This window comes from Amblyomma americanum, chromosome 3 (assembly GCF_052857255.1).
Source record: "Amblyomma americanum isolate KBUSLIRL-KWMA chromosome 3, ASM5285725v1, whole genome shotgun sequence".
NCBI lineage: Eukaryota > Metazoa > Arthropoda > Arachnida > Ixodida > Ixodidae > Amblyomma > Amblyomma americanum.
In genome coordinates, this window is record NC_135499.1 from 195,780,597 (window position 1) to 195,804,696 (window position 24,100).

The window sequence follows — 24,100 nt, forward strand, 5'->3', positions numbered from 1 at the left end:
GTGTTTATTTGCAAATAAGGAAGGCGAAGAGCGCGCTGTTACGCTCACTTGCAAGGAGGTACCATGCTGGCACGGAGGGGCTGTCCCAGGATTAGATGTGCGTCCACCACAGAGGCCTCCTGTGGCAATGGTTTAACAAGGATTGGAGTCGTTTGGTTTGGATGGGGATGTGCTTGAGTTGAGGCTAATGTACTTTGGATATTTGATGGAGATCCTAGAGAAAGAAAGGAATTTTAATGAGAGGAAAGGAGGAGAGATCGGCCAGTAGAAACATGACCCTGGCCTGCTACTACACAAATGGAGATCCTGTTTTGTTGTGGACATTTACGCCTTACCCATGGTAAGTTGTAAATACCTTGCCCTTCAAAACCAATGTCTGTTGGATATTTAGCTATATACATGCTTTTTTGGTGCTTTGAAAACTGCGTTTTCTCTTAACTTAAGCATGTGAAGAGAGTACCTCGCATCCCATCGAGTATTACTGCTGTCATCAGTGGTGGTTACAGTACCCACGACAGTGATTGATAAATTTATCTGACTGCGTATGCACGTTCCACTGCTGAGCAGTTTCGCCAGAAGAAAAGAGCGACAGGTCAAAAGGTAAAGTCTGGACCATAGTTCTCGCTGTTCACACCCGTTTCTCCCTTCACCCCCATTCCTCCCGCAAGCGTTTGCTCCCACGCGCGAGTGGAGACAATCCATTCCGGATAGCGAGCTTGGCAATGTGCCATTGTGCGTTTCATTGAACCTCGGCCGTCCTGGTCGATGGGCAGGAGACCCCCCTCTGCCAAGGCTGCGATCGGTGGCTGGGGCGCAGTGAGCGCACCCGTCGCGACCTCCCCCTCCATGACCCCTTCCGCTGCCATCCATCGGCGACTCCGGTGGGCGCCCTGATATTCCCGGCTTGCAAACTGCAGGGGGCACAGACCCTCCTGCCGCACAATTGCAGCGGGTGGAGGGTGGCTGGACTTGAGAGGAAGAAGACGGGGATCGGCGAGAGGCCTTTCGCTTCTCTCCTGTCCGTCGATGTCGCGCCGCGCCTGGTGCTGCAGCTGCATGGCACGCCACTCTTCCTCCCCCTTCCCCCTGGCATAGCAGCCGTAGCTGCCTGCCGGTCGGCTCAAATACCCGGAACGGGAGCGCGCAAAGCACATAACGAACGTTGACCCGCGGTAGCTTTGTCTGATGCCAGAAACAAATAAGTTCAGTCCAACATGCACGCTAAATTCGTCGCAGCACGGATGGCCCAAAGCAAGACTGCTCGGGCCGTGTTCATGCTCGTTGCCCGCGCTGACGTCACGGCTCTTGCCTTGCAGACGAGGAAAGGGATCCTGCTGTACATTACAAGCTGACTTAAGAGCAGTCGGCACAGGCAAGAGAATGTGATTCAGGTGGTTCCTAACAAGGACACATGCCGATTCAGTGAAAAAAGAACAAAGCCAGAAGAACCTAGCTGTATAACACCATCGAAGCTTTTGATCGGTGTCTTCCCCTTTCGAATCTCACACTATACTTCCATACATTCCCGTTCCGTAATGCAAGCAGATGAAAATATAATTTCACTTTTATATCCTTTCAAATAACCTCTATTTGGTCTCTTGTTCGTTGTTCTTTCTCAGGAATTCTCATAATTATGCCGAAACACCGCAGCACAGGGCCAACGTACCAGCATAACGGCGTTATAGCTGTAAAGAAATGCAAAACTATAATGAATGCATGTTGATGTGGTAGCTGATTCATTTTCCTTTTTTTTAATGAAGATGTGTGAATAAAACTGATTACGTGCTTGCGCTGTGCTGCCGATTCGCTGTTTCAAACCTTCTAATTTCACGTTCAATGGGGCACACTGTTGTTAGCTTCTGTTTTAAGTGTGCGATTTTTTTTTGTAAGTTTATAATCATTCTCTTTGTTGTTTTTTTCGTATGGGATCAGTTAAATTGGCGGCCTGCCTTGCAGACGACCTGGCACTACTCACACCGTTATCTTTCCTTCGCAGAATCTTCGCAGATTGCTCGCGGGTAAAAAACTTCGAGGATGTTGGCGTACCATTGGTTAGTTCAGCTTTTAAGGGAAACAAGTGATTGATTCAAAGCATCTTGGCCCAGACTGGTTGGCGAACTATAGTACCCAGAATTCTGTTCAGGCGTATGGTATATAGGCTTTTTTTTTTTTGTCCAGGGTGGGAAGGGGGGGGGGAGGATTTCGCTGCGGTGAAATTTGAGCGGAGAGTTGGTGCTCTTCACAGAGAGAGCAGTTCATACTGCCCACTCTAGGCCAGTTGTTTTGGCCCATGTGATTTCAATAGTCAGCACAGTGTTCAAAGACGTAATTTAGCCCGTTCCTGCAAAGTGCCGCGGGATCACCGAGTCATCGGATAATTGCCAGGATTTCGAAACCATTACCATTGCTACATGGAGGGAAGTGGCGGAAACGGGGGAGGGTATTGACCTCCTAAGAACATCAACCGTCAATTATTCCATTTTTCCCGCAGAATTATTGTCTTCGGTGCTAGTAATGTACAATATTTAATCAATATTCTGGAAACTTTAAATTTGGTAGCGGTATATCGACTTCGCCGAGCTGGTAAAGATACTGTTATCATTGTCATCATCGCCGTCACCTCGAGGGTCAGCGGCATGTGTCGTTGCATGATCGTTGCAGTATGCCACACATGAAAACTGACGTGTTTACCTGCTGAACAATCCGAATATCGTTAATGTGGACCGAGCTGTGGGCACTTTTTGTAATGCGTCATGCGTGCATGTGTAGTAATGTGGAATCCACATGGACCTTGAAATGGGGATGGGTGGGGACCTGGTATGACATGACATTACATCGTTGTCTCGTGACTAGGTGTGACGTCACATTAGATCGTCGTCACGTGGCTAGGTTTGACATCACATTATATCACTGTCACATGACCTGGTATTACGCCACTCAAATGATGTCATCACTAATACTAATTAGACTTAGTGTTACCTAGTTACATTATTAAGCATTGCTTAGGCATGTTGATCAGCGCATGTTCACTAGCATTAATTATTGATGTTACGTCATAACATTCGTCACGTGGCTCATCGGCCCCTGTCGTCACATGGTGCCGTTTCTTGCGGGCACTTTTTTGCGCATATGACCTTGAAACTGAGCCATTTAATGCTTTCACATTAATAGTAGAAGCCGCTCGCTTCTGCATAGACATAAATACAACGCGCCTCTGTTGGTGTACTACAGTCGCAGCTTGTTTTCGATGGCAGCATATAGAGGACTGAAAAGAGCATTTGCTGTGGGGCAAAATTATTGTCTACGCTGAGTCCTCTCGCTATTCCGGATAGAGCTAGAGAATCGAAATATACTGACGTGTCTGCGTAGCTGTCACATTGGAAAGCACATCGGCGACCAGTTTTTATACATTCGCTGTTCTCAAGTCTGAGAAGAGTATCGTGAAAACCTCCCCTCCTGCCGCTATTGTAGTCAGTAGTCATCACAGTGGCACCATCATCATTTTGGCTTTCCTGTCTCCCAGGATTCTCAGAATTGTTTTTAACTTAAAAACTTCTTAATCGTTTTGTTTATTTTTGTATTTGTTTTTCTGAGGTAGGGCATCCGACCTCAACCTAAAAATTTGAGGTCAAGTTGAGTGACGTCGCCTGTGGCCTCAGAAAAAGTGAGGTGAGGGCGTCTCACGAGACCTCAACTTATGAGGTTGAGTGAGGTCGGCAAATTTTTTTTGAGGTTGAAGTGGGGTCGAGATTTTTGAGGTCAAATTCCCACCTCTAGTGACGACTCCATTCCGAAACGCGTTTTGGTATACCTATTTTTGAAGGCTTTCCGTCATTGCACTTTTTGGAAGGGGGTGCTAGATTGTCTGCGATGTCCTCCATTCGACGCTTTTGCACACCGTCGCACTTTCCTCGCTCTTTGAAAAGTGCGGCGACGGAAGATGAATGACCAGTGTCCACGGACTCTCACACGACGTCATCGAGTGACCCCGCAATGAAGAGCAAGACAAGTAGAAACGTCGTATGAAGATGTGCGTGCTGCCATCCACGCGTGTTTTTCTGCGAAATCGGACAACGAAACAAAAACCCGAAAACTTTCTTTGGTCGGTCGATGACAAAATTTGAAATGCGGCTGGGAACGCCGGTGGACCAATTTTACATACAACGCACCCGAAGCGACGGTCAAAGCTCAACATCTCAGATCTGCACCTCTGAAAAAAGTTGCGACAGAGGGAGTTTGCGGTTAGGGTCATGTAGTGTTCCTGTATATGCATGCTCCTGCAAGGTCATGACCTCGATCCGTCTTCTGGGTTCTCGGGGAATACCGGTGGTCCAAAACTACTCGAAAAGGCCAGAAAATCAATTGATCAAGGGCAATTACTGGAATGATTTGGAAGGGTTGAATCCCAGAAAAGCACTCAAAGCAGTTTTCCCTGCTATACATGGCAGATGCCCGAAGGTACCAGCCTTCATCGAGACGAAGTCTACAGGAGTTTTTTTTTTCTTTTTACGGGTATATGTGAAGTTGATTTATTTTCCACAAAGTACAAAGCAGTTTGCGCATGAGATGTGGTCGGGAAGGTGGGAAAAAGGCCACATACAAGTAGCTTAACTATCCCCACCTCCCAATTGATAACCGGCAGCGGACACTTTGGCAGAGGTAAGCAGCATAATTCAGTCAAAGAATATCACAACTGCGATGCTAGTTTGTAAACAATAGATATAAGATGCAAACTGCTGTATTATGTGACAAAATTAAATAAAAAGCGAATGTTAACTAGAATCAGAAAAAACGCATATAAATCTATTTTGGAAAGAACACAATTTCTCATTTGTAAGGTGGTATTTGTTTAAAACCTGTGGAACGCTGCACTGAACCATCTCAAATCCATAGTTTACGCGGGATCTAGGGACATGCCAAAGTTCTGTGTGCCTCATTGAGCGTAAAGAACTGTTGCTTTGCAAATTTGCCAACGCATAGTTAAAGGTGTGTATGTCCTCGTACGTATTTCGGATTTAAGTGTTGACAGGAGCGCAAACTCGTACAGCTTCTGCAATTTCACGATTCTGAGTTTAGTGAACAAGGGAGATGTGTGGGCATCATAAGGCTAACTTGAAATTGCTGGTGGAACACATTTTTGGCCCCGCCGCTGTGGCTCAGTGGTTAGGGCGCTCGACTACTGATCCGGAGTTCCCGGGTTCGAACCCGACCGCGGCGGCTGCGTTTTTATGGAGGAAAAACGCTAAGGCGCCCGTGTGCTGTGCGATGTCAGTGCACGTTAAAGATCCCCAGGTGGTCGGAATTATTCCGGAGCCCTCCACTACGGCACCTCTTCTTCCTTTCTTCTTTCACTCCCTCCTTTATCCCTTCCCTTACGGCGCGGTTCAGGTGTCCAACGAGATATGAGACAGATACTGCGCCATTTCCTTTCCTCAAAAACCAATTATTATTATTATTAACACATTTTTGCATTAAAATTAGCTTATACAGTACCTTCATAGGGCTATTTTTTCATACTAGATGGCAGTAGCGCAAATGCCATTCGAACAAGGCAGTGTATATTAAACGGTTTTGCTGGACTGGGAGGAAAAAAAAAATTGGAGGACGCCTAAGCTTCACCATTAACAGTGAAACGCGACAGCGTGTTGCAGCACTGCTAGGGAGTCCACGGAATGCCATCGCCCGTTCGGCGCGACGCCTTGCCCGTTAGACAAATCGCCTTGCTACGTACGGTGAAACGGACACTCGGAGCGGCTAAACACGTAGAGGCGCTGCCAGGCGCTTTGTCGAAACTTAGCGCGGGACTCAAATTTGCAGTCGTAGTTCGTCCGCACATCGTTCTCGACAAACCTGATGCCACGAACGCCAGCATAGCTTCCGCGCCGAACGAACGGGCAGCAAGCCGCAAGCTTCGTGGTGAACGCGCTTTGGGTGTGCGCTGCGTTGCTCGCCGCGTGATTCCTGCGTGCCCGCACGGTCCCACTGCGCCCGAAGGAGAGATATGTCAGACGCGTCACTTCCTTTCCTTAAAATCAATTTTCATTTCATTTTCCTTTCCTTACGGCCCGGTTCGGGTTTCCACAGAGATATGAGACAGGCCTCACTTATTTTCCTTAAAAACAATTTTCACTGCATTTTCCTTCCCTTGCGGCGCGGTCCTGGTTGCCCACCGAAATATGTGACAGGCGTCCCTTCCTTTCCTTGCGCTGCCGTCGCGCGCTATCTGTTGGGGCGGTGATGTACATTGTGAGGAGAAGGAGGAGAAGATTTTTCGCTCACGGGGATAATAATAATTAATAATTGGTTTTTTTCGGGGAAAGGAAATGGCGCAGTATCTGTCTCATATATCGTTGGACACCTGAACCGCGCCGTAAGGGAAGGGTAAAGGAGGGAGTGAAAGAAGAAAGGAAGAGAGAGGTGCCGTAGTGGAGGGCTCCGGAATAATTTCGACCACCTGGGGATCTTTAACGTGCACTGCAATCGCACAGCACACGGGCGCCTTAGCGTTCTTCCTCCATAAAAACGCAGCCGTCGCGGTCGGGTTCGAACCCGGGAACTCCGGATCAGTAGTCGAGCGCCCTAACCACTGAGCCACCGCGGCGGGGCTCGCTCACGGGGAGGAGGAGGGATTTTTCGCTCACGGCCGACGCCGACGACACCGGGTTTTCTGCGACACGAGCTCCTTAACGCTGTCGCGTTAAAAACATTTCCCTAGACTACCTAAAGCCTTCGAAAGTTTAGAGCGCAGATATTCAGTGTGCTGGTCCCAAACATAACTCCCACGGATTCAGCGGCAGGAGAGATTTTAGTCACAGAGTCATTTAAGTGTAAGCGCCCACCAAGGTTACAGTGCACAGATTTTAGGCGCAAAAAATGGCCAGGCTTAGCTTGGTTAAGCCAAGAATGCGTTTCATATCTCGATGGAGTTCCGTGCTGCTCCGTTGACTCGATAGGCTATTGACTCGATCGCCATTGAAACTGCCCGTGTAGCAGCGCTCGATCGCCTTTGAGTCGATAGACTATCGGTTCGAGGGCCCTCGAAATGCCCGTGTGACAGGGGTACGATCGAGTCAATAGCCTATCGAGTCAACGGAGCAGCACGGAACTCCATCGAGATTTCGAGGGTCTTCGATCGCTGCCCAAGGTTGCTAGCGTTGCTTCGAGCGGCGCTGAGCGCACTTTCGTACACGACACATTCATGGTAAAAAAGCATGAACAAACATTATTCGCCTAGACTTTAATGCTAGCAGTCTGTACAATAATTATAAAATCGTATCATACTGGTTTTAAGCGCATTAATCGCATTAATTTGGCGTTGCGGTCTTTGCGTTGTTTGCGTACTTTGCGTTGACAACATGGCGGTGCCCTGCCCGCCCGCTTCGCAGCGATAACAACTTCGTCGCTAATGCCTCAAAGCAATATCGTGTTCTAAGCTGTTGTATTCGCCTTCGATTTCCCCGTTCTTACCCTCGCATAAAGTTTCAAGAGGCAAATAGCTTTTGTTTTTCAGATATCAAGGGGACTTCCCATGTGTTAAGCCTAACGAAGCAGCGTTCCGACGCAGTTGGACTGGCTTGGTTTTGGCTCGTCTTGTATTAGAGTGGCTACAGCAGTGTCTGCATCTGTCCATCGCGTGCGTGCTACTAAAAGGGTTTGAAACGACATGCGCGTATGCGTGCATTTAAGCATTTCGTACACATTTATCAAATATTTTTGTTATTTTTTTAAAATCTAAAGTAGCGATTGTGGCGCCACACAAGCGTAGCGTGAGACACAAGAACCATTTCAATGGCCATTGAGATTTGCCGTGTAGTAGCGACACAACTCCTTCGAGTTCGATGGTGATTGAGAATCTCGAAGACCCTCGACTCGATCGGCATTGAAACTGGCCGTGGGACAGGGGTATAAGACTGTCCCGGCGAAGGAGCGCAGCTCTTTTATACATATGCCGTGACGTCAATCATAGCGCAGCGCCCCTAGCGGGAGGAGCGGGAGTCAGGTGGTGGCTGCGGCCGCGCGCGACCGCGCCAGTTGGGGCCCAGCTTTTCCTCCGTGACGTCACGCGCCGGCGCAGAGCCCCTAGCGGGAGGAGCGGGAGTCAGGTGGTGGCTGCGGCCGCGCGCGACCGTGCGAGTTGGGGCCCAGCTTTTCCTCCGGCTGTCGTGACGTCACGTCACGTGGTTGCGCTAAAGGTCAATGGTGGCTGCCCGGCCGCGCCCAAGGGCTGAACTGAGTGATTGCAATATGCAACGCATAAAAAGCCGCCGCGGTGGTTCAGTGGTTATGGCCCTCGGCTCCTGACCCAAAAGATACGGGTTCGATCCCGGCCGCTGCGGTCGAATTTCGATGGAGGCGAAATTCTAGAGGCCCGTATACTGTACGATGTCAGTGCACGTTAAAGAACCCGGGTGGTCGAAATTTCCGGAGCCCTTCACTACGGCGTCCCTCATAGCCTTTGCGCGTTAAACCCCCTGTGAACCACAAACCAGATTTTAGGCGGAATAAGAGAGCTTTTGTTTTGAAACAACTTATTATGAGTCACCGAGATACCGTGCATTGTGTTTACGCAGAATAAAATCTCCACGTTTTATTAGGCCATTAGCATCTGTACGTGCTAAAAGGATACTTGCGTCATCTGCATATGTTAAGTAATTAGCAAAGTCTACAACGTTTACAAGATCGTTTGGTCAGTTGGCTTTTTTTTCGTCATGTTTTTTTGTTGTTTCATATTTCATTCACTTTGTACTTGCTGTGTCATGCCTTGTTGTATTGCTTTTTTTTCTTCCTCTTTTTTTTTCTGGCCTATTCTTCTGTTATGTATCCTCATCCCCCCTGCAATAATGCCTTCGGGCGCTGCAGGTATTTCCAATAAATATATGTGTGTGTGTGTGTGTGTGTGTGTGTGTGTGTGTGTGTGTGTGTGTGTGTGTGTGTGTGTGTGTGTGTGTGTGTGTGTGTGTGTGTGTGTGTGTGTGTGTGTGTGTGTGTGTGTGTGTGTGTGTGTGTGTGTGTGTGTGTGTGTGTGTGTGTGTGTGTGTGTGTGTGTGTGTGTGTGTGTGTGTGTGTGTGTGTGTGTGTGTGTGTTATTTATCCGATCTAAGGCTTTCGAGAAATCGCTAAAAGATACCTGTGTTAGCAGTTTATTCTCAATGTTCGTAATATGAATTCCTTTTGGTGTAATAAAGCCTCTTTCGTTGATAAACCAGGTCTAGAGCCGTACTGAGCTGAAGGATAAAGAAATGTCTGTCGAGGAAAGTGAACAGTCTTGAATAATAATAATAATAATAATAATAATAATTGGTTTTTTGGGGAAAGGAAATGGCGCAGTATCTGTCTCATATATCTTTGGACACCTGAACCGCGCCGTAAGGGAAGGGATAAAGGAGGGAGTGAAATAAGAAAGGAAGAGAGAGGTGCCGTAGTGGAGGGCTCCGGAATAATTTCGACCACCTGGGGATCTTTAACGTGCACTGATATCGCACAGCACACGGGCGCCTTAGCGTTGAGTGAATTACGTTTTCCAGTGGCTAAGGAAACAGTGATAAAATAGATGTGAGCCTGTAATTTGCTTGTCTATTGTAATTAGCTGGTGCTATGCCAGCGGGGCAAGGGGGAGGGAGAGTGGCGTGCTGTGACGGTAACACTCCTTCCGGGAAGACCAGAGGGGTGCGTCTTCTTGTAGACTCGGACTGAACGGACATCACGGCGCAGCACCGGAAGCTAAGAGCGGACTGTGGCATCCGGTTGTCCAAACAGGGGAAACCGAACCCCAAGCGTCATTGCATGAACACTGCGGTGATGGGCTGCAACTCCGCTTCGGAAGCGGCACTCGTCGGAGTAAGACTTCGCAACTGCAAAAAGTCTCGACCTCAAAATTTCGACCTCACTCAACCTCAAACTCACGCGTGAGGTTGAGGTCTGATTTGCTGACCTCACTCACAATTTCGAGCCGTCGCCGACCTCACCTCACGACGTGAGGTAGAGGTCATTTTGAAGTTGAGGTCGACCTCATGAGGTTGGCCACCTCTGGTCAGTGCACGTTAAAGATCCCACACTCCAAGCAAAAGGAGTAAAAAGGGAGTAAAACTGTCCTCTAGCGCACTCCCTTTTATAAAAGGATGTGCGCAAGAGGACAGTTTACTCCCATACAGGTGTATTTGTGTTTAGAGTGCAAGGTGGTCTGACATCGCACAGCACGCGGCCGCCTTAGCGTTTCGCCAGAAAAAAAAAATGTTTTGGGTAAACGAAATGGCGCAGTATCTGTCTCACGCTTTTTTTTCATTGAAAGCAAGCGTTATACCTGCCCCGGTGGCTCAGTGGTTAGGGCGCTCGGCTACTGATCCGGAGTACCCGGGTTCGAACCCGACCGCGGCGGGCCGCTTTTCGATGGAGGAAAAACGCAAAAGGCGCCCGTGTGCTGTGCGATGTCAGTGCACGTTGAAGATGCCCAGCTGGTCGAAACTATTCCGGAGTCCTCCACTAAGGCACCTCTTTCTTCCTGTCTTCCTTCACTCCCTCCTTTATCCCTTCCCATAGAACGCGGTTCAGGTTTCCGTCGATAAGTGAGACAGATACTGCGCCATTTCCTTTCCCTAAAAGCCAATTTTCATTTGTCGTCACTAGGTGACCTCAATGTAGTGGCAGGATTCCCCAAAACGTTCACCAAATTCTTGAGCAACCGTTCGTCATACTGCATTCCGAGTGGTGTGTCAGCATTTCCCTTTGCATATAGCTTACTTATTCTAGTCAAGTTGGAGGCTAGCTTGCGACAGTGGTTCCGGCCAATGACATATGCGCCGAGATGTCGAGATCTGAGAGCTACTGCGTCCTTTCCCTTCCTAAAAAAAAACTTTCTTTTCACTCCCTCCTTTACCCTTCCCTTACGGCGCGGTTCAGGTGTCCAACGATATATGAGACAGATACTGCGCCATTACCTTTCCCCTAAAAACCAATTATTATTATTATTATTATTATTCCTCAAAACATGCCAGGCGCCTCCTAATGCCGGTCAGGAAGGATGCCGCCTGGCCCGCCGCGGTGGCTCAGTGGTTAGGGCGCTCGACTACTGATCCGGAGTTCCCGCGTTCGAACCCGACCGCGGCGGCTGCGTTTTTATGGAGGCAAAACGCTAAAGCGCCCGTGTGCTGTGCGATGTCAGTGCACGTTAAAGATCCCCAGGTGGTCGAAATTATTCCGGAGCCCTCCACTACGGCACCTCTCTCTTCCTTTCTTATCTCACTCCCTCCTTTATCCCTTTCCTTACGGCGCGGTTCAGGTGTCCAACGATATATGAGACAGATACTGCGCCATTTCCTTTCCCCAAAAAACCAATTATTATTATTATGCCGCCTAAACGCTCTCCTGTGAGTCCAGCAACCAAGAGTGCACGCGCTAATTAATGAACGACAGCGACACAAGCAGCCACACCGCGCTAAAGACTTTCGCCTCACCGCACTTTAGTCACAAAAAGCCCCCCCACCTTCCGAATTTTATAAATATATAAACGCCGTTCTTGTCTTACTGTAAATTTTGATTGTAATAGGGTGTCTGCTTATTAAAAACTTCGGATACAACGAACGCAGTTCGCGTGACCGTCATGTTCGTTATAAGTGGACTCGACTGCAGTGTCAAAAACGCACCCCACTGGTTTTCTAGGGCAGTCTTAACTACTCGGTGCGGGCATAGGACAAACTCTAAAATGCTGTGTGCATAATTAAAGGTAAGAACATGCGATCAACATGTTCAAAAACAATATGTTACAATATTCCACAGGTGCCTCACAATTAAAAGTGATATCCAAGAAAGATGAACTTGTTTAACAAAAAAAAATGTAAGGGCGACCAAGTCGATTGATGCGGAGGAAATGCGAGCGCGTTCCTATCTTTCTTCGTGCTATCGTTCTGCAGCCTGGAGCACGAACTTTACCACTACGACTACTGCCGATAAATGTGACTTCCCTAAGCCACTATCACCACGAGAACCCAGTCACTATCACCTACCCATGAAGTCGCCTTACCAAGTTGTTATCGCCGGTGTTTAATTAGAGCCAATGTTTCGTTACAGACAGCGCCGCATGTTCGTTCTAGCCGATGTTTCGTTCTAGCTGGTGGAGAGCGGAAACTCCCCCTAAACTCCACGAGCTCCCACGGACCACCAGTTGGAGGCTTCACACCAGAGGTGGGCAACCTCATGTGGTCGACCTCGACCTCAAAATGACCTCAACCTTACGTCGTGAGGTGAGGTGACATCGGCGACGGCTCGAAATTTTGTGAGTGAGGTCAGCAAATCAGACCTCAACCTCACACGTGAGTTTGAGGTTGAGTGAGGTCGTCATTCAGTGAGGTCGAAATTTTGAGGTCGAGGCTTTTTGCAGTTGCCACGTCTTACTTCGACGAGTGCCGCTTCCGAAACTGAGTTGGAGCGCACCACTGCAGTGTTCATGCGATGACGCATGGTGTTCGGTTTCCCCTGTTTGGACAACCGGATGCCGCAGTCCGCTCTGAGCTTTTGCTGCTGCGCCTACAGGAGGATGCACCCCTCTGGGTTTCTGTCACGGCATGCCACTCTCCCTCCCCCTTACCCCGCTGGCGTAGCAGCCGTAGCTGCCTGCCGGTCAGCTCAAACTCCCGGGAGCGCACAAAGCACATAACTCACGTTGACCCGCGGTAGCTTTGTCTGATGCCGCAAACAAACAAGTTCAGTCCAACAAGCACGCAGTAAATTCTTCGCAGCGCGGATAACCCAAAGCAAGACTGCTTCGTGTTCATGCTCGTTGCTGGCGCTGATGTCACGGCTCTTGCCTTGCAGTGGAGGAAAGGGGATCCTGCTGTACATTACACGGTGACTTAACGGAAACTGGAGCAGTCTGCACAGGCGAGAGAATGTGATTCAGGTGCTTTCTAACAAGGGCATCTGCTGATTCGATGAAAAAGGCACGAAGACAGAAAAACCTGCATAACACCGTCGAAGCTTTTGATCAGTGTCTTTCCCTTTCGAATCTCAAACTACTCCTTCATATTCCCGTTCCGTAATGCAAGAAGATAAGAAGTAATAATAATTGGTTTTTTGGGGGGGGAAAGGAAATGGCGCAGTATCTGTCTCATATATCGTTGGACACCTGAACCGCGCCGTAAGGGAAGGGTAAAGGAGGGAGTGAAAGAAGAAAGGAAGATAAGAAGTATAATTTCACTTTTATATCCTTCCGAATAACCTCTCTTTTGTCTCGTGTTCCCTGTCCTTTCTCGGGAATTCTCATATTATGCCGAAACACCGCAGCACGGGGCGAACGTACCATCATAGCGCTGTTATAGCTGTAAAAAAATGCAAAACTATAATGAAATTTTGTTGATGTGGTAGCTGATTTCTTTTCCTTTTTTATTTTAGGAAGATGTGTGAATAGAACTGATTACGTGCTGGCGCTATGCAACTGAGTCGCTGTTTCAAACCTAATTTGGCATTTAATGGGGAACACTGTTAATAATTAATAATAATAATAATTGGTTTTTGGGGAAAGGAAATGGCGCAGTATCTGTCTCATATATCGTTGGACACCTGAACCGCGCCTTAAGGGAAGGAATAAAGGGGGGAGTGAAAGATGAAAGGAAGAGAGAGGTGCCGTAGTGGAGGGCTCCGGAATAATTTCGACCACCTGGGGATCTTTAACGTGCACTGACATCGCACAGCACACGGGCGCCTTAGCGTTTTTCCTCCATAAAAACGCAGCCGCCGCGGTCGGGTTCGAACCCGGGAACTCCGGATCAGTAGTCGAGCGCCTCGCTTCTGTTTTTAGTGTGCGATTTTTGTTTGTAAGTTTGTAATTATTCTCTTTGTATTTTTCTTTTCTCGTACGTATGATATCAGTTAGGTTGGCGGCCTACCTTCCAGAGGACCAGGCACTGCTCACACCGTTATTTGTCCTATATCTGTTTTGCAGAGAGCCATCGTCCACCTTAAACGGCTTCGCAGAATGCTCGCATGGTGCTCGCCGGTAAAAGACTTCGAGGTGGTGGTGGTAGTGGTTTTAGTAAAAATAATAGTAAAAAGGAAGGAAAAGATTTTTGCTAGCCCGGGCATCTGCCATCGATACTGAAGCACCTGAGCTGGGGCAGCGGAAATAAAGGATAGCAGGCAGAATGGAGAAATGAAATGAAAGAGGTGAGGGGACAGGAAGAGAGGATAGGGGGAGAAGTAATATGTACAAGCTATTTACACAATAAGAAATGTGTCCAGGTTGTGCGCGTGATTAGTTCATTCTAGAGGAATTAAAAAGACACGCGCACAGAACTGTGTTGGTTACAACTGGAGTGGGGCGTCCAGTTATTAATCGTTCAAGGTAGAACTTGAGGAGCGTTCGGTCACTGCGTGTAACTACCTGACGGAGAACAGACGGGACGTCAAGCCCGTGTGTTCGAGGAATGCACACATAAAAGACTTCGAGGATGCCGTAGACGAAATGGTACCCAGAATTCTGTTCAGGCGTACGAGTATTTAGGCGGTTTTTTTTTTTTATGGTAAGGGGGGGGGGGGGTTCAGAAAAAGATTGCGCTGCGGCGAAATTTGAGCGGAGAGTCTTGGTGCTTTTTACAGAGAGAGCGGTTCACACTGCCCACTCTAGGCCAGCTGTTTTGGCCCGTGTGGTTTTAATAGTTGGAACAGTGTTCGACGACGTAATCTAGCCCGGTCCTGCAATGTGCCGCGGGGTCACCGAGTCATCGGAGAATTCCCAGGATTTCGAAACCATTACCATCACCACCTGGAACAAAGTGGCGGAAACGGGGGAGGGTCTTGGCCTCCCAAGAACATCAATATCATCATCCTTAATTATCATTTGGCGTGAATAACGCGCTACACACTAACAAACACCAAATGTACAACCAACTAGCCCACATTGCTGTCTTGCTTAATTATCAGCTGCACATATTCCTGTCTTCCTGCAGAATTATTGTCTTTATTTGCTGGGTAATGTACACTATTTAATCAATATTCAGGCAACATTTAATTTGGTAGCGGTATATCAGACTTCCCCGGGCTCATAGAGATACACTATTATCATCGTCATCATCATCGCCAACGTCTCGAGGGTCAACGGCATGTGTCGTTGCATGATCGTTGCAGTCTGTCACACGAGAGAACTGGCGCGTGTACCTGATGGACAATACGAATGTCATAATGTTGGCCGTGTTGTGGGCACTTTTTGTAATGCGTCATGCGCGCATGTCTAGTAATGTGAGATCCATAAGGACCTTGAAATGGGGTGGGTGAGGACCTGGTATGGCGTGACATTAGATCATTGTAACGTGACTAGGTTTGTCGTCACATTACATCGTTGACCCGTGACCTGGTATGATGTCATTACTAATACTAATTAGTCGTAGTGTTACCTAATTACATTAATAAGCATTGGTCAGGTATATTAATTTGTTTGTGTTAAATGTAATGAATGATGTGACGTCATCATCGTCGCGTTACGCGTCGGCTCGTGACGTCACATTTTGCCGTTTCTTGCACACACATTTTTGCGCATATGACCTTGAAACTGAGCCATCTAATGCTTTCGCATTAATAAACGAAGCCGCTCGCTTCTACAGACATGAATACAACGCGCCTCTGTTGGTGTACTACAGCCACAGCTTGGTAAGTGTTTTCGAAGGCAGCATACAGAGGACTGAAAAGAGCGTTTGCTGGGCGGCAAAATTTTCATCTACGCTCAGTCCTCTCGCTATGCCGGATAGAGCTAGAAAATTGAAATATGCTGATATGCGTCTGCGTAGCCGTCACATTGGAAAGCACATCGGCGACCAGTTTCTTTACATTCGCTAATTAATCTCGAGTCTAAGACGAGTGTTGTAAATACTACCCCCCCCTTTCCCAATTTCTGGTAGATGACGTAGAAGCTGTGTTTGTCAATTGCCGGTTCGTGCGTGAATGAACGAGAGGTTTCCAATACGAACAAGTATACGCAAAGCACGTTACCGAATATTGAGACTGGTAAGCTTACAAGTAGTTGGCGAAGCGAACTTAATGAAAAAAGTACCTTCCGACGTACTGGCGGTAACCACGTAAGGGACACCACTGTCCGCAGGCCGTAAACTCTCCGAAGATTCGTCCAATATCATTTCTCCTACTGCGTGCACATCAATAGTGGCTGTACACACCTTATCAAATAATTTCACAGCGCTTAGTGTCGCTATTGTTATAACTAGTCATCACAATGGTACCATCATCATTTTGGCTTTCCTGTCTCACAGGATTCTCAGAATTGTTTTAGCTGACTTCTTAAGCGGCTCTTTTTTTTTGTTTTCTGATGTCGAGCAGCCTTGAGGTTGAGGTGAGGTTGAGTGAGGCCACCAGTGGCCGCATGAGAAGTGAGGTGAGGGCGTCTATGTAGACCTCAACCTCAACAGGTGAGGTTGAGGTTGAGTGAGGCCGGCAATTTTTTTTTCGAGGCAGAGGTGAGGTCGAGATTTTTGAGGTCAAATGTCCACCGCTGCTTCACACAGAGACGCTGGACGCTGATGCCGGACAGTTTTTGCCGTCATCCTCGCAATGCACTCGCGTTAAAAGAGCTGCCGGTTTTAGCGCCAATGAGAAAGTGAAGGACAGGAGGGAGGGGAGAGATAATCGCGTCACGGATGCGTGCAACTGTTTGCTTTCTCCGCGTTACCTCAAGCCTGCTTGAGGCAAACTAAGTTGTTAGCGCCTACGTTGCGTCCTTTACTTATTTCCTGTTTCGTCACTGTACGACTGCGCTGCCGAATAAAGATTGAGGAACTTGAGCTATGGAAGGGAAAATGACACGTGTAACGTTAACACGCAGGAAGAGAGCAGAGTGGGTCAGGGAAAAAAAAAATGAGTTATTGCTATCCTAATCGAATTCAAGAAGAATAAGAAATGTACAAGGGCAGGCCATGCAATCCGAAGGTAAAATAACAGTTGCACGCCCTGCACACAGTTTTTTCCCCCAACAACCAGAGCCACTCATGATAGTGCACCTTTAAGAGCAACGGACTGGATTCCAAGAGAAGGCAAGCGTAGCAGGGGGCGGCAGAAAGTGGGGCGGACGGATGAGATTACGAAGTTTGAGGGGGGGGGGGGGGGGGGGGGTAGCCGCAGCTGGCATAGGAGACGGCAACTGGAGAGGTATGTTTCAGGCCTTTCTCCTGCGGTGGACGTACCTAAGCCGATGATGATGATTATGATGACTGCGTTGCAAGCCGGGTGCTCTGTTTTACCTTGCCTCTTTTACAACCTCTATCTCTCTCTCTCAAAATTGGCCACGCACTCATGACGGACATCGCAGCGTTAAAGCATTCGGCTATGGCTATAGACATCGTAAGAACCAAACAAAATCACCGCCGCGCTATCCGCCGCATCAGAGGCGATCGCTGAGCCCAGGCAGGGTTCAACGCCTTCGAAACAACCGAAGGCGCTATCATCCACGCCCGGGATGCGCGCGCGGCTAGCAGAGCGGGCGATCCGCTTGTTTGTCTAAGGCGGTGCTGCTGTGTGCGTACACGAACACCGGTGTGTGGGGTTGACGACTGAGAAGCAGCATCTGGCTTGTCTCGCATCCTCGGTGCACCCGTATAACGCCCACACATATATGAGCGATATGTGTGCACGAGGTCAGCGCACGTTGAACGCACACACCCGTCGCGTCGGCCACATGACGCGGCGCCGCGCAGCTGTTGAAACTTCACCCTTCAGGGAGTGATTGATGGATCGGGACGAAGTTTGAGAGGTCGCGCGGAGTCTCGGCGAGCAAGTGCGGTGACGGTACACTGCATGCTCCTCAACTTGAGCATCAAAAGCAGGGTGTACCTCTAGCAGCTGTCGCTTTACCAAAGCGATTAATATGTTTTTTTTTTTCCATACGAGAGCAGTACGAAACATAGATTTTTCACAGGGTGCGTATAAGAACTGTGTCCTTCAGAACATTTAAATAGGGACATGGCAGCGTATACACCAGCGCAGAGTACAACAAAACAGTGGTATAAGCGGAACAGGGTTGAACGGACTTTTGACGTATGAACTGATGTCTGCGCGTCTCCTGCAGAAATACGTCATTTGTCTTGCGAAAGCGTGAGTAACCGCTTCAATTCAGATGGTTCACTAGCTGGAACAACTGCTCGATGAGCCGCCAGATCTTATGAGCCTTACGCATTGTATACCTTTCTTTCCCTCGCCGCAGCGGGCAGTTAAGTGATGGAAACACGCACCATGCGAGGTCCAGGAAATGGTAGATCGACGGATAATTCCTGACAGGCAAGCATATGACAGGTGCACCAAACTTTCCTCGCGGAAACGTGAGCGGGAAAAATGAAAGTAAAGCTAACTGTAACCGTGCTGGAACTAACTGCACGGAGGCAGTTCCTTCCCCCGGAGCAACCGGTTCGTGGTACGGAAGTACACGCGCATCAGGCTGTCAAACTCTTCTTCGACTGACTGTGTCACAAGTTAATTACTTCAGCCTCTCTCTCAGTCGACCTAGTTTCGCCCCAGGGTTGGTGCTATAGCTGTCGGGGAATGGATGGGAAAAGCACGGGAGCAAAATAAAAATGAAGTAAGTTGATGGAACTCGGACCGTTGTCTGCCCAAATAATGCCCATCTATGCTTGCAGAAAGGGGAACTGAGAGCGGCAAGGGACGGCGACACGACCGACACTGACGCGTCGACACGGCGCTGGACGGGCGTCCACACTGCGCACGTTGCATAACGCGACCTCGCCCTTTCACGCCTCCTCCGCTTGCGGCCTGAAATAGACGAGTTGAGCTCCAGCACTTCGCCGACTTCGTTCCCGTCTGCCGCGAACGCCCACGTACTGTACGTACGCGCGCTGCCGGCGTGACGCGACAGAGGGCCCCACCTTATGTTGCGACACTTGCGGAGCCAGCGCAGCTTGTGGCCCCGGGAGGAAGGACGCGGTCGCCCGCAGTGAAGGCTCGTTTTCCGTTTAAGCCCTAGGGTTGAACCCAACCCCGCCCTCGCGTATGTCATCTGATCACTCGCAGCACTTTCCGTGCGCTCGAGGTGATGCGGAAGAAAAGCGCTGCGTTTGGACGCAGAGGAAAGAGGGCTTTCATGGAAGTGAGGCGCTGTACGGCTTCAAATGATACGAAATGCAAAATGGAAAGCACGTTGAGCCCCGCCGCGGTGGCTCAGTGGTTAGGGCGCTCGACTACTGATCCGGAGTTCCCGGGTTCGAACCCGACCGCGGCGGCTGTGTTTTTATGGAGGAAAAACGCTAAGGCGCCCGTGTGCTGTGCGATGTCAGTGCACGGTAAAGATCCCCAGGTGGTCGAAATTATTCCGGAGTCCTCCACTACGGCACCTCATTCTTTCTTTCTTCTTTCACTCCCTCCTTTATCCCTTCCCTTACGGCGCGGTTCAGGTGTCCAACGTTATATGAGACAGATACTGCGCCATTTCCTTTCCCCCAAAACCAATTATTATTATTTTTATTAAGCACGCTGAGTGGGACGACTATCGGCGCGTGACACAATGTCAGGGCGGCGTGACATGGTGGGAAGTTAAGGTTCATGGCATATCAAACACAGTTGAGGAGGAACTTTGGTGAAAGGGTGTGTGTGTATGTTGTGTGTATGTGGGGGGGGGGGGGGGGGAAGGGGGGGGCTGTGGAGTTCAAATTGTTCCCCAGGAGCCGTAATTTGTAACGTTTTTTTTTCCTTCAGTTCTTCTGGCATTGGTCGCAGCTTCCTGCGGAGGCAGAGACAGTGTGGCGGACGCCACCAATACCAGCATCAGAAGTAAGGGTAACGATGCGCTACAAAATACGGCCTCAGGGGGCCATATTGGTCGACGGCTACTCGCGTTTTTGTTTTAACTTTTTGCACTTTATGGGGATCTATAACTGTATCGCTACATTGGTTTACTTCTGCGGTGCGCGGTATCGTTAAGGTCAGCCGTATAGGTGCTTACAAACTCAAGTAGCTTGAATTGCGAGAGTTGGCCAAGCCTCCAGTCGTATAGTGCCGAGCTACACTTCAGCGCACACGCGTTTACTCCGAGTCTGTGTACTGACCGCTACCTCGGCAGCGGATTTGGCTTCCGCTGTGAATCAAGCTACTTAAAGGGGCCCTGAAACAGCTGTTGTCGTTGTAAATATCATTCTGATATTAGCCTTTATCATGTTTTTTTGTTCTTTCCTCACAATGTTAACTTGTTAAATGGTTTCGATCACTGCTTTTGTTGCTCAGGTGTACACTGTGGATTGCGTAGTTTTTTTTAAATCTTTTCTTAAATTGCATTTTCCGTTTGTTGGCATAATGTGTAAGCCAACGTCTTTTTTTATGTAGCTTTTATTTATGTATTGTTTTTGTCAATTCCGAATCAGTGCCTGTGCCTGCTGCTGATGCCAACAGACTGGGTTTAAGGCCCGTCAAGTTGCGGTGAGCAACTTTTCCCTCAAATCCTCCATAAAGTTTATGTTTATGAAAATAAAGGCAAATTCAAATTCAAAGACCGCAGCTATCATGGCCGCGGCCAGTCCGACGCGTCGATTTGGTTGGTCAGGAAGCTCTGGCCCCCGGGGAATCCTCACGTGCGTCGTCAACCGGCGGAGCAGCGCCCACCTTTGAGCGTGCAGAAAGTTACCAGAGACGGAAAGGCGTAAAGACGCTGAAGTTGAAATTTTGGCTGCAGATAGCTCAGCTTCAAACAAACGCATAAAAAAATTCTTGCTGGAGGATATTCGTGAAGCCTCGTCCTTCAACACCCCAGAATACCGAAACTCTATTATATCTATTACCTTAGTAAATACCTTGGTTACAAACAGCAAGCTGATCGGTCTTTAATTTTTCAACTCTTTGGTCCTTGACATCTCCTTTCTTATGGGTTAGGATGATGCTAGCGTTCTTCCAAGCTTCACGTGCGCTCGATGCCTTAAGGCATTGCGTATACATTGTGGAAGGTTTTTCTAGCACAATCTCCCCTCCATCCTTCAACAGATCTGCTGTTACCTGATCCTCGCCAGCTGCTTTCCCTCTTTGCGTTGCTCCTAAGGCTTTCTTTACTGGCGGGATGTCCCATTGCTACGCGTTTGAGCCTCTCATTTAGGACCTGATTACAAGGCTATCGTATATATTTGTGCAGGACTCTTCGGCTACTTTAACTATCTTACCCATATTGCTAATGACATTGCCCTCTTTGTCTCTTAGCGTATACGTCCGATTTTTGCCTACGCCTAGTTTCCTTGTCACCGCTTTTAGGCTACCTCCGTTCTTTGGGCATGCTCGGTTCTCTCCATATTAAACTACCTAATGTCGGATACCTTGCGCTTATTGATTAACTCTGATAGCTCTGCCAGTTCTGTTCTGTCTGTTGGGTTAGATGCTTTCATGCTTTGGCGTTTCTTAATCAGATTTTTCGGCTCCTCAGAAAGCTTGCCGGTATCCTGCCGAAACACCCTACCGCCTATACTTCTACTGGGGCACTCCGTAAAGATAGCTGTGAGACTACCGTCACTGCTTGATCATTTAAGGTCGCCATCCTCGGTTGAGTATCTGTTCTGCGGCGATTTACTAAGGTAATAGCTAAAAGAGTCAGGACCATCTTAGACGTCTATCATCCAAATGATCAGGAAGGCTTTCATAAAGGATACTCGACAATAGACCATATTCACACTGCCAATCAGGTGACAAAGAAATGCGCAGAATATAACCAAGCCATATATAGTCTTCCTTTATTACGAGAAAGCATTTGGCTCAGTGGAAACCTCAGCAGCCGTGCAGGCATTGCTGAGTCAGGGGTGTAGAAGGGACATGCAAAAATACTGGAAGGTATCTATAACGTCTGCACAACTACCATAGTCCTCCATAAAGCCAGCAATCAAATTCCAATAAAGAACGACGCCAGACAGGGAGACACGGTCTCGCCAATGCTCTTCACAGCCTTTTTACAGTTATTGTTCTGAGGCCTGGATTGGGAACAGTGGGGGATAATAGTTAATGGAGAATAACTTAGTAATCTGCGATTGGCTGATGCCATTGCGTTGATAAGTCACTCGGGAGATGAACTGCAAAGCATGGTCAATGAGTTAGACAGCGAGAGCAGAACGGTGGGTCTAAAAATTAATATGCAGAAAGCCAAAGTAATGTCCAACAGTCTCGGAAGGGAACAGCAGTCTACAATTTGTAGTGAGGTGCAGGAAGTAGTAAAGGAAAATACATCTACTTAGGGCAGGTAGTGGCCACAGATCCTTATCACGAGAATAAATAGAAGAATAAATAAATAAATAGAAGAATAAGAATTGGGTGGAGCGCATTTGGCAGGTTCCCTCAGATCATGAATGCCAGTTTACTAATATCCCCCGAGAGAAAAGTGTACAACAGCTGTATCTTACCGGCACTCACCTATGGCGCAGAAATGCGGAGGCTAGCGAAAATGGTTCAGCTCAAGTTGAGGACAACGCAGCGAGCTATGGAAAGAAAAATGATAGGTGTAATGTTAAGAGACAGGAAGAGGGCAGAGTGGGTGAGGAATCAAACACAGCTTACTAATATCCCAGTCGGAATCAAGAGGAAGAAATGGGTTTGAGGAGGGCATGTAATGCGAAGGCAAGATAACCGATGGTCCTTAAGAGTAACCTTCTCCTTGCCTGTCTTTCCCTTAAGAGAAGGCAAGCGTAGCAGGGGACGGCAGAAAGTTAGGTGGGCGATTCTCCGATGTGACTTACCACGGCATGACCACTATGAGCGATGCTTGGTCAACACACTCGACGCGAGAGAGGGAGCGAACAGCTCAGTGGTTAGGGCGCTCGACTACTGAGCCGGAGTTCCCGGGTTCGAACCCGACCGCCGCGGCTGCGTTTTTATGGAGGAAAAACGCTAAGGCGCCCGTGTGCTGTGCGATGTCAGTGCACTTTAAAGATCCCCAGGTGGTCGAAATTATTCCGGAGCACTCCACTACGGCACCTCTTTCTTTTTTTCTTCTGTAAGTCCCTCCTTTATCCCTTTCCTTACGGCGTGGTTCAGGTGTCCGCCGATATATGAGACAAATACTGCGCCATTTCCTTTCCCCCCAAACCAACCAACCAACCAACCAACCTACACCCCAAAGTGGACCCTTGGCTGTCTAGTTTCATAAACATGACAAAACATTTACTGAACTATACGAGCAAATTATTTTTCTGTTTGTTTAATGCACAGTGTTTTCTGTTTGTTTAATGCACAGTCTTGTGCAGCAGAAGTGACCATTAGTTTCAAGTGTCCAGGTCAGACTCAGGGAAATTCGACTAGACTGACGTGGGAAGGACAGCTAATGGGCGGGATGCTGTTCAATGTAGAAAACAGGGGACACCCCGGTGACTATACAGGGAGCAACCACCCATCCGTCCGATGCGCAAGGCATCTTGCCGATCGCGAGAAGCGGCACTTACAACTGAAGGCAAGCAGTGGATGAGCAACGCTTCTCATTTGCCGGCGGGTCAGAAAGCAGGCAGCAATACCGTTCACTTCGGCGCCCCCTCAGCTGCCTTTTCCTTTTCCTGTTGGGATCACACCGACTTGCGGAAGTAAGCGTAGGCGCTACTAGGCCTTACTAAGTTACTACAGCCCGGCCGCATAAATCAAAACAAAAATGGCAACAAATAACGGAGCGCGGCGTGTCTCGGCGCCGAATGTTGCTTGCAGTCCCGCCAGAAAAACTTTCCGCCTCGTACTGCCGGCCTACATACATACATACCCTTCCTTCTTTTCGATCTGCCCCACAGGATGGAGTGCGTCAGCTATCCCATTTTCGCGTTCGTTGCCTCATCCCTACGTCTAAGCTCCTCGTTGCCGCCAGTGATGCGGACTACGGCGACAGCTGGTCGCGTGCGCTGACTACTACGACGGGGCTCGAGTCATCGGCACGCACACGCATCCGACAACGCGGGCGAATACAACAGCCCCGACGGCGCCGCGCGTGTGTGAAACGCGCATGCGCACGGCTGAGGATTCTTAATAATAATAGTAGCAAAACTCATCGCGCAATTTGTCTAAAAATTGGACCAGCTGAACAGTTTTATTTTTCATGTTTCAGATTGTCGGACTACTTATGAAAAAAAATTCAAACTATTTCTGCAGTTTTACAACGTTAAAT

General features: G+C 48.5%; 1 long non-coding RNA gene across 1 annotated transcript; it reads right to left on the minus strand.

The window, feature by feature from the left end:
- Positions 1-23,855, minus strand: LOC144123571 (uncharacterized). Its single transcript, XR_013313115.1, has 3 exons — positions 23,702-23,855; positions 22,372-22,436; positions 1-214 (listed from the first exon to the last, which is right to left on the minus strand). It is a non-coding gene; the product is annotated as an uncharacterized LOC144123571 (long non-coding RNA).
- Positions 23,856-24,100: the final 245 nt, after the last annotated feature.